This window comes from Anabrus simplex, chromosome 5 (genome assembly GCF_040414725.1).
Source record: "Anabrus simplex isolate iqAnaSimp1 chromosome 5, ASM4041472v1, whole genome shotgun sequence".
NCBI lineage: Eukaryota > Metazoa > Arthropoda > Insecta > Orthoptera > Tettigoniidae > Anabrus > Anabrus simplex.
Window position 1 is genome coordinate 275,255,025 of NC_090269.1, and position 11,346 is coordinate 275,266,370.

Below are 11,346 nucleotides of genomic sequence, written 5' to 3' on the forward strand. Positions count from 1 at the left end.
TCATCAATGCCACTTCCTTCCTCACCTTAAATTATGCCATAAAGCATGTCTATTTTGCTTGTCAAAAAAAAATGTTCTGTAGTGATTTTCACTTTGTTAACTCATCTTAAATCCTGTAAAGATTTCCTTTCATTTAGTAGTGTGTTAATTTAATAGTTTCTGTTGCCATGTATTTAGCTAAGCATTTAAGTGCATCATTAAATTATATTTTATTTTCACATTTTTAAAAGATTTCTTTTAATGCCATAATAAATGCATTGCATTTGCTTTATATCTTTCTCTTTTTATTTAAAAACAATTAAAGCATTATTACGCCAGTAATGTCTTATCTTTTCTTCTGTTTTTATTTTAATTTTTTTTATTAGCAGATATTGATCTACCTCTTGTGATTTCTAACAATCCATTCAATCATACACTGACTGACAGAGCAAATGCAACACCAAGAAGGAGTGGTCAGAACTTTATGCCAATTGCAGGGTAGACTGACGTCACTGAGGTATGCTCATGATGTGAAATGCGCCGCTGTGCTGCGCACGTAGCGAACGATAAATGGGACACGGCGTTGGCGAATGACCCACTTTGTACCGTGATTTCTCAGTCGACAGTCATTGTAGAACGTGTTGTCGTGTGCCACAGGACACGTGTATAGCTAAGAATGCCAGGCCGCCATCAACGGAGGCATTTCCAGCAGACAGACGACTTTACGAGGGGTATGGTGATCGGGCTGAGAAGGGCAGGTTGGTCTCTTCGTCAAATCGCAGCCGATACCCATAGGGATGTGTCCACGGTGCAGCGCCTGTGGCGAAGATGGTTGGCGCAGGGACATGTGGCACGTGCGAGGGGTCCAGGCGCAGCCCGAGTGACGTCAGCACGCGAGGATCGGCGCGTCCGCCGCCAAGCGGTGGCAGCCCCGCGCGCCACGTCAACCGCCATTCTTCAGCATGTGCAAGACACCCTGGCTGTTCCAATATCGACCAGAACAATTTCCCGTCGATTGGTTGAAGGAGGCCTGCACTCCCGGCGTCCGCTCAGAAGACTACCATTGACTCCACAGCATAGACGTGCACGCCTGGCATGGTGCCGGGCTAGAGCGACTTGGATGAGGGAATGGCGGAACGTCGTGTTCTCCGATGAGTCACGCTTCTGTTCTGTCAGTGATAGTCACCGCAGACGAGTGTGGCGTCGGCGTGGAGAAAGGTCAAATCCGGCAGTAACTGTGGAGCGCCCTACCGCTAGACAACGCAGCATCATGGTTTGGGGCGCTATTGCGTATGATTCCACGTCACCTCTAGTGCGTATTCAAGGCACGTTAAATGCCCACCGCTACGTGCAGCATGTGCTGCGGCCGGTGGCACTCCCGTACCTTCAGGGGCTGCCCAATGCTCTGTTTCAGCAGGATAATGCCCGCCCACACACTGCTCGCATCTCCCAACAGGCTCTATGAGGTGTACAGATGCTTCCGTGGCCAGCGTACTCTCCGGATCTCTCACCAATCGAACACGTGTGGGATCTCATTGGACGCCGTTTGCAACTCTGCCCCAGCCTCGTACGGACGACCAACTGTGGCAAATGGTTGACAGAGAATGGAGAACCATCCCTCAGGACACCATCCGCACTCTTATTGACTCTGTACCTCGACGTGTTTCTGCGTGCATCGCCGCTCGCGGTGGTCCTACATCCTACTGAGTCGATGCCGTGCGCATTGTGTAACCTGCATATCGGTTTGAAATAAACATCAATTATTCGTCCGTGCCGTCTCTGTTTTTTCCCCAACTTTCTTCCCTTTCGAACCACTCCTTCTTGGTGTTGCATTTGCTCTGTCAGTCAGTGTATTAATGCTGAAACTACTGCCTTGCATGTACATCATTTTCTGCGAGAAAGAAAGAGTAATAGTTCAGTGTACACAAAGCTGACCTTAACCATGCTGACTAATTGAAACTTCCTTTTGCCTTCATCATAATGTGTTTGAAAATATTTTTCTGTGATATTTTGCAAGACTACATTTATTTTCCAAGTATTTTTTTTAATATTGGCTTTAGGTTGCACTTGTATCTTATTGCTTCCTTGCATTTCAAAAGTCTTCACTGAAAAATATCACTTTATTTTTCTGCCTCTTTTCTTCAGTTCTGCTTTCAATTAGCAATTGTAATTGCACCTGTATTATTCCCCTTCTCTTTCATGGCAACTGTAGATGCCTGAAGATGGTTTTCCATAGTTTCCTATTTTCACACCAGGCTGTACCTTAATTAAGGTCATAGTCGCTTTCTTCCCACTCCTAGCCCTTTCCTATCCCATCATCACCATAAGACCCAAAAAATTGCAAATAAATCAATTGTTTGCCATGTTACATGCTTTCCTATGGTAATTGTAGAGAACAGTGGTGATAATTGATACTTCAGTGGCTGTGTGGGAATGAGAATTGTAGCGCATAGCATTGTTTGATAAGTCAAAGCAGCGAAGAATCAAGGTTAAACAAAGCAGTAGGCATTTTATGTATTTCTTAACGTTGTGAATTATGTAACAATAATTGGAGAAGAAATGATGACACTGGGTGAGAAAGTGAAAATTTTGTAGCAATATCAATATGGAAACATGCATAGGCTTGGTCTGCATATTTCTACGTTAAACAATCATGAAGAGAAGAGTGGAAATCATAAACAGTTTTGTGCATTACAGCCCTTCTTTCTCAAAAGATTGCAAATCCATGAAGGTGTTAGCATTGGAAGAGTTACTGCAGTGCAAATATTGATAGATCGCATATGAATAAAAAGGTGCTGTGTGTCACTGCACGGCTTGCAATTGACAGCTTCAGAGCATCAAACAGCTGGATTGACCAATTCAAGAAAAGCATTTTGTTTAGAAAAACAATCTTGTTTACAAGAGTTTCTGGGGAGAGTGCGGCTGTTTATCTTGCTACGGTCAGTGACTGGAAAGATCATCTTCTGCAGCTAATTGAGGGTTATGAAGCGAAAGATGTTCAAAGGTAACCCATGCCACGGTAGTATAAAATCCAAGCAGAGGGTTACAGTTCTCCTGACCTGTAATGTTCATGGAAGTGAAAAGCTCCTCTCGCTTGTTGGAAAATTTAACTAGCCTCGGTGCTTCAAAAACACGAGAGCTGTCAACAAAATACAGAGCCAATTCATAAGTCTGGATGACATTCATAATTTTTAAGGCGTATCTCGTTCAGCTGGATCAGCAAATGGGCTCCAGAAACAGAAAGACACTTCTGCTTATTGACCAATGCTCGGCTAATTCTCTGAGAAATGCTAAGGCTGTGTTTGTCCCCTAAACTGCACAAGTCAACTGCAACCATGGGATTTGGGCATCATTCATGCTTTCAAATACCACTATTGTAAGCAGCTGATCAGAAAGGCTGTGGCAGGAGGCTTGAGGATGCATCTAAAATGAAATTAAATGTTCTATCAGCTCTTCACTTTGTGAATGAAGCTTGAAGATGTATAACCTCATCAACCATTTAGAACTGCTTCAGAAAGTGTGTCTTGTGACTGGAGATGATGATGGGAACAGTGAAAATATGCTTCCATTAACAGAGCAAGAGAATCTTAACTCGCTTGCATTTAAGCCAGCTGACATTGACTTGAATAATTATATCATGTTTGATAACACAATAAACCAAGAAATACTTAATAGGACTCAAAAAAGCTTCTCATTTTTATTTTCAAGTGAGAAATCTGTGAAAAGATAAAATATCCAGAAAGCAAAATTGACCACATTTCATTCCCACTTCATTCCAGTTCTCACCTATGGGCTCAAAACATGTACCCTACACAAGGCTAATAGTAAAATCCAATCAAAATAAATGTAATTCATCAGAACAATGAACCAAAACACCAGGAAAAACAAGATTAAAAATGAAGCAAACAGAAAAGAGGCTGGTATCAAAATACTTGTTACCGAGCATTTAGGAAGATGCAGGCTACAATGGTTTGGACATGTGATAAGGATGGACAGAAGGAGAACAGCAAGTAATTCCTTTGATAGAGCAGTGAGAGTGAAGAGATCAATAGGGAGGCCAAGGAATCGATGGATAGCCATAGTGAAATCGGGGGGGCAGCAAGAGGAATGTTAAATGGGAGGACATAAGAGGAACAGGAACTATATTCTGACAGGAAGAAGTGGTGAGCGCTTGTACACCACACCCGAAAAACTGGAGCTAGAAATGATCATGATGATCATCATGTTTGATGTTGATTTGAGCACTGCTGAAGTCCTAACTGTAGATCAAATACTGGAGGAGTACACATCTAGAAAGGTAAATGATGATGAGAAAGAAAATGAAGTGGAGGATGCTAAAGTTGTGGCGGAAAAGGTGATCTTCATTCATTCATCTACAAAAAGATATCTGTACTGTACAGTGTCGAGGTCAGTGTGTTAGAGAATGAACTTTCAAGAAACGATCTGAGAAGGTAAAGCAAATTCTGTTCTTGATTGGCTTAAGAAGTAGGTCTAATGATATTGTCTTTTCTTTTGCTGTTATGAATATAAATTGCCACGTTTTAATAATTGTTTTACCATATCTTTGTCACCCTTCTCTCAAATGTGTAGCCTATTGTGTTCTTCGCTCGGTAAGTCACGTTCATATTGTTCATTTTTAAGGCTTGACAGTTCTTTTTTCCAGTTCTTTCTATCCTCTTTGTAATCGTAAGTCCATTAGTTAACATTCCATCATTATTTTTAATAACATTACAAACAAAATCTATGCAAAAGAGATACTTTTTTTTCATTTTACATTCTTTCAAAATAGTCGTCAGAGTGGTGCCAAATGGGAGGTTTCACTGTATATAGTCATAGAATTGCATACAGACAGAATTACAGTACTTGCCATAAACAAAGCCATGTGTACAGTACTCCCTTCATTTGCTGTGTAGTAAGATTTGGAATTAAACCTCGGGCTTGGTGTTCAGTGGAGGTCAGGAACATGCACAAGGATAAACACAATAGCCCAGTAGTAATGATCATTTTTTTTAAAGATTATTATGTCCCTCTTAAAATTAATGATAGGAGAATAATAGATCTAACCTCGCAAAGAATGAGTTTGTTGACTAATGAAAAGAAATGGATATGAAAGGTAGGATAAAAGACTCCCCAGGATTCTCAAATTGTATACTATTAAAATTGGAAGAGAAGGTTGTTTGGCTAAGAGAAGTTGGATGTAAATGAAAAATGGGGAGCCTGGAATAAGAACAAGGAAGCAGTGTGAGGCTCAGCTAGAGACATGTGGAGGAAGAAATTGTTTTCAATACTATCTTTAATTGTCGTGAAGTTTAGCACTGATAACAAGGTTCATTGTGAATCCCAAAATACTGTTGCCACTATCTTGACAGCCACAGCTTGGACTCTACAAATTTAGTTACATTTTCTTCCTATCTCTAACAATTTTATGGAGAAAAAGTACCTTTTTGTATTTTGGCGCTTGCTTTATGCAGGAAAAAAATGCAACATGAAATGTAAACTCTTCGTCGTATCCAAAAGGAAGCATGTATGCAGGGTTTAGAATTAAATTTCCTACAAAATATCCCAATGAATTTTCATTGTAATTTGTTAATAAGAAAATCATACTTTTCAGAGTTGACTCTACTTTAAAGCTTTTCAGATTTTTTTTTTTTTTTTTTTTTTTTTTTTTACAGGTATACACTAAGTGTTATATTTAGTGTTCAACTGACTAAAAAGCTTTTAACTTATGTTTTCTTTGTAACTCTAAAATTTTGCCAGATAATTACACTTTTCCATGTTAAAGGTGCATTTTGAGCAAATGTCAAGCATTCTACCGTTGGGTGGGTTAGGGTGAAATTTTTTTTTTTTCATTAGTTGTGCAAATCCAACCATTGTTATACTTCATCGCCGTAAGACCTATCAGTGTCGGTGCGACGTAAAGCCACTAGCAGAAAAAAAAATTATACTTTCTCACTCTCAGAAAGAAACTTTGTTCAAGTGGAAGATAGGGTCAAGCCAGAGGAAATGTACATCTGGTACCCTTAAAAGACACTGCCTAATCTGTTAGAAGTACAAGTGATTGTTCCCTGGCAATGGGTATTGACACACTGCTGAGGAAGAAGATCAAACATGACAAAGAGGTTGATCAGAGGTAAGTTATTATTGGACTGTTTACTATTGTTACCAACAAGTATTGGAAAGGAATGAACAAGTGTCAGATCAAGTCATATATGGAAAGATAGGGTTGTGAAAAGTGTTTGTCCAACCTTCGTCCTGTTTCTCTATGGGGTTGAGTATGAGGTGAGATGAATCTGTCATGGTGGGTTTTTATGACCGGATGCCCTTCCTGACATCAACCTCATCAGAGAAGTTAATGAGATGAAATGAATGATGTAATATATGATAGTAGAAAGGAAGAGGGTGAAACCCAGTGCCAGCACATAGCCTAATCCTGTCTAATAGCACCAAGGGATCTGCTCAAAGCTTAACGTCCACATCCGATGGACGAACCACCCTGAACGGACTCATGTGCCCATATGAGCACTGCGGAGAGGTTTAGAATTTAATCCAGGCTTTTGGCGTACATTCTAGTGATTAGAAATTGTATACCACCATCTCCCCTACCCTGCCAGCCAAAATTCTGATGGTGAAAATTTTTTTGACCAACGGGATTCGAACTGGCTAACCACGGTGTCAGACCGCTTAGACATCAATGCCTTAATGATCATGAACAACAGGCGGGCAGGAACGTGAAAAGTAACTTGAGAAAAATATACATATAGTTTAACCACCCAATACAGCACTGCGTTCTTCAAATAGAGGATGGAGAAGAACTGGGGGTGATTAAGAGATAAGAACTCTTCCCTTAGGCCTCGGTGTCAGGATTGGAAAAAAAAAAAAACAAGTTTTAACAAGCAAAAAAGGATAGGAAAGAGAGAGAAAGCAAAGCAAGCAAACTTTTAGTTTTACATGACTGTTATTTTTGTGATCGTTGCTACAGGACATTCAATTTTACATGGAATCAAAACCACAGGCATGTGACTGTATTTCAAAATCCCACATACATTGGTTGGGATCCAAACCACAGCCACCTTGGTGAAAAGTCAATGACGATGCCACTTGGCTATCACACTCCTCAAAGATGAAAGAGAGGAACATGACACAATTAAGTGGAAATATTGTTAAACTCAACTGGAATTCTTCAGTCACTGTGTCACATCTTGGATATTTAGTACTGGATACACAAAACTTTTGTACGTTATTTCTCTTATCACAAGCTCACCAATGACCATTATCTATTTTATCTCTGATACATTGTACCACTGATCCAAAGTATTCAAATTTTCTGATGTTTTCTCCTCATATTGGTTCTAATGTTGCTCTTTTAGTGCTTCTCTCTTAATTTTTTAAACTAGCCACCTATTCATCTTGTGATACTCGACTCATCTCTAAAAGTTCTGCATTCTCCACGAAGTCCTTGCATGTATCACTTAAGACATGGAATCCATGGATAATGCAAATAGTAGTTGACTGACTGCTGACTTCACTGTACCACAACCTCCTCATAAAGGTATGGCGGGTCTTCATGGCATATCTGCTGTCAAAGAAGTGCTGTTACATGTTTATTGAACAATAATCTGCTCAATTAGATTATAGTGGTGCAGCAAATAGATTCAAATGTTATTCACCATGGTGTCTTAGCACTAGAAACTGCTGTATTCATGACTTCCACTTTCAGCCTACTTGCTGTACCCATCAAGAATTTAATTTCTGAATGTAATATCATAGAAGGAAAATGTGAATGTGGGAAGAGAAAGTTATACTGGGCACAGAACCTGAGTATCCGTGATACAGCAACTCTGATTTGTGAAACACAAAATAGGAAAAATTCCTCCATGATGATCACCAACCTTCTTTGAGGAGACAGCACAACAAGAAGAAAATCTAACCTGCCAAGTGTTCCTACTAACTTACATTGCTAATATATGTCAGAGTTTCTAATATCACCAAAGGAATGAAAACCATCTGAAAGCCACCCACATAGCTAGTTGGAATGTGTTAGACAGCTCATCCTCTGAAATGAAGTGGCTGTCCTTGCTTGCCACTTTTATGGCGGGAAATGTTGTTAGACTTTTGATCAATTGAACATAATACCTCACTCTCTTAGAGGCATTTTCAAAAGCATCATTCACCAGTATTCCACACGCTGGTCTAATATTCGATGTCCATTGCTTTTTATGATACAAGTGGGAAGCTTTTCTTGACAAAGCTGTATCAATCAATCACTACTGATCGCCCTGGTGGCAGATTCCCTATCTGTTGTTTTCCTAGCTTTTTCTTAAATGATCACAAAGAAATTGGCAATTTATTGAACATCTCCCTTGGTAAGTTATTCCAATCCCTCACTCCCCAACCTATGAATATTTGCCCCAATTTGTCCTCTTGAATTCCAGCCTTATCTTCATATTGTGATCTTTCCTACTTTTAAAGACATCACTCAAACATATTCGTCTACTGATGTCATTCCATGCCATCTCTCCACTGACAGCTTGGAACATACCACTTAGTTGAACAGGTCGTCTCCTTTCTCCCAAGTCTTCCCAGCCCAAACTTTGCAACATTTTTGTAACGCTACTATTTTGTCGGAAATCATCCAGAACAAATCGAGCTGCTTTTCTTTGGATTTTTTCCAGTTCTTGAATCAAGTAATCCTGGTGAGGGTCCCATACACTGGAACCATACTCTAGTTGGGGTCGTAATCCTTACTACAACCCCTAAATACCCTCATAACCATGTGCAGAGATCTGTAACCTTTATTAAAAATTGTATTTATATGATCACCCCAATGAAGATCTTTCCTTATATTAACACCTAGGTACTTACTATGATCCCCAAAAGGAACTTTCACCCCATCAACACAGTAATTAAAACTGAAAGGACTTTTCCTATTTGTGAAACTCACAACCTGACTTTTAACCCCGTTTATCATCATACCATTGCCTACTGTCCATTTCACAACATTATCAAGGTCATTTTGCAGTTGCTCACAATCTTGTAAATTTATTACTCTGTACAGAATAACACCATCTGCAAACAGACTTATCTCTGATTCCACTTCTTTGCACATATCATTGATATACAGAATATAATAAAACATAAAGGTCCAATAATACTCCCTTGAGGAATTCCTCTCTTAATTATTACCGGATCAGATAAAGCTTTGCCTAATCTAATTCTCCGAGTTCTGTTTTCTAGAAATATAGGTAGCCACCCATTCAGTCACTCTTTTCTTCTGGTCCAATAGCACTCATTTTTGCCAGTAGTCTCCCATGATCTACCCTATCAAATTCCTTAGATAGGTCAATCACAATACAGTCCATTTGACCTCCTGAATCCAAAATATCTGCTATACCTTGCAGGAATCCTACAAGTTGAGCTTCAGTGGAATAACCCTTCCTAAAACCGAACTGCCTTCTATCGAACCAGTTATTAATTTCACAAACATGTCTAATATAATCAGAAAGAATGCCTCCCCAAAGCTTACATGCAATGCATGTCAAACTTACTGGCCTGTAATTTTCAGCTTTATGTCTATCACACTTTCCTTTATACACGGGGCTACTATAATAACTCTCCATTCATTTTGTATAACTCCTTCATGCAAATAAGTACTTCAGATATGGTACTATATCCCAACCCATTGCCTTTAGTATTGTACCATTATGTCTGACTGCGAGTATGGATATTTAACGCAGTAAAAATTTTGCAGTAGGACGCCGCTTGTGAGGGCGTGATGCTATACAGAGCGCGGGAAGCGAGAAGGTGATTTCCCGAGGCAAGGCGTGGTCATGTGTGACGAAGAAAGAATTAGTGAGGAAGAGAGAAAGAGAGATGGGATTTTGTCTGGGGGAGAGACCTACCATCTTAACAGAGATTTTTAGCGGGAGCAGACAGGCCAACCACATTACGGAAATTGGGTCGTAATTCCCGTAATTGAAGGTTTCTCAGGTAAATAAAAAGATGGAAATGATGGCCGGAATTGTACGAAGCTGTAGATACCTTTAGGTTTATTAACATATGATTAGATCAATAAATATGTACCAAGCAGAACCACCGTGGGAAGCTCTGTAGTGGCCACATTCCAGACTCAAGTTGTTTCTCGGGACTTCCCCTGGCGTCCTCTGGTGTGCTGCCTCATATAAAAGCTGAGTGATATGGGGGGAGATCATCCAGTTGACTATCATATTGCTGCCAGCACGCGTCACACGGCTGCCTAGATTGTGCCAGAAACCCTTTGTTTAGAACAAAGACAGTGTGTAATTATTACAGTGCGATAACTTTGATCCAGTGGATAGGTCTTACAGAGTTACAGGTGGTGGATTTGTAAGTGGCGCGATATTCAGATACCTATCAATGAGATCGCGTGTGCTTAATGGTATCAGTAACAATAGAAAACCGCACTTGCAGACTCGAATAAATAACGGTAGGGGCGAAGCTGCCGAGGTGCCGAGGAAGTGTGGACAATAGGCTAAGGAGGTCTATATTTATCCTCTGATAGACTGTTGAATCCAAGTTAAGCGGGCATAAAAACACAATAACTGAGTGGATAGTCTCTAGAGCAGAAAATAGTTTGTGGCACAGTACACAAGTTAGCGAGTATGCAGTTATACGAGAAGGGAGGACGGGGAATGTGTATTGCAAAGTGTTAGCGCTGTGTGCTAGCTCAACCTAAGTAAATGTCTAGAATGTGGCGTAGTGTTTAAAGTGAATATTTCATTCTAGTAAGAAGTCGAGATATTCCGAGGGGAGTGAGCGGCAAGAACTTCAGAACGTGGCTTCGAAGACGCCACCTTGAACGAGGCATCCCTCAAGAAGAAGACGGCACCATGAACCAGCGGGGCAGGAAGACTGGACTCCAAGAATCGAACCTGGCTGAGACTTCTACCGTGATGAGCTAAATCATGCTAGCCTACCCGGAGGGAGAGACGAGGAGATCAATTAAGATAAGTGGACCATGAATTATTAGACATATGGTAGAGTTAAGGTATCACGCAGAGATAGTAGAATTAAACGTGTAAATATTCATATAGGATTTGATTGTGGCCCATCAGGCTGCATATTAAGATTGTTTGATATATCTAAGGGTAAGAGTAGTTAGATTTGTTTCCTTGTATCTTTATGTAAAGCAGACAATGAGGTAATATTTGTTATCGCGGCAAGAGATAGTGTGACTAGTGATACATATTTGTTTGCGTACTATAGACCGGATATTTTCCTTTGGGTCGGTCGTGAAATACATTTTACTTGTAGGATCAGGCACTATGTGTAATTCCCATTATATTCCAGGGGAAGGGCAGATATACCTGCGTAATGTAAGGTATGCATGCT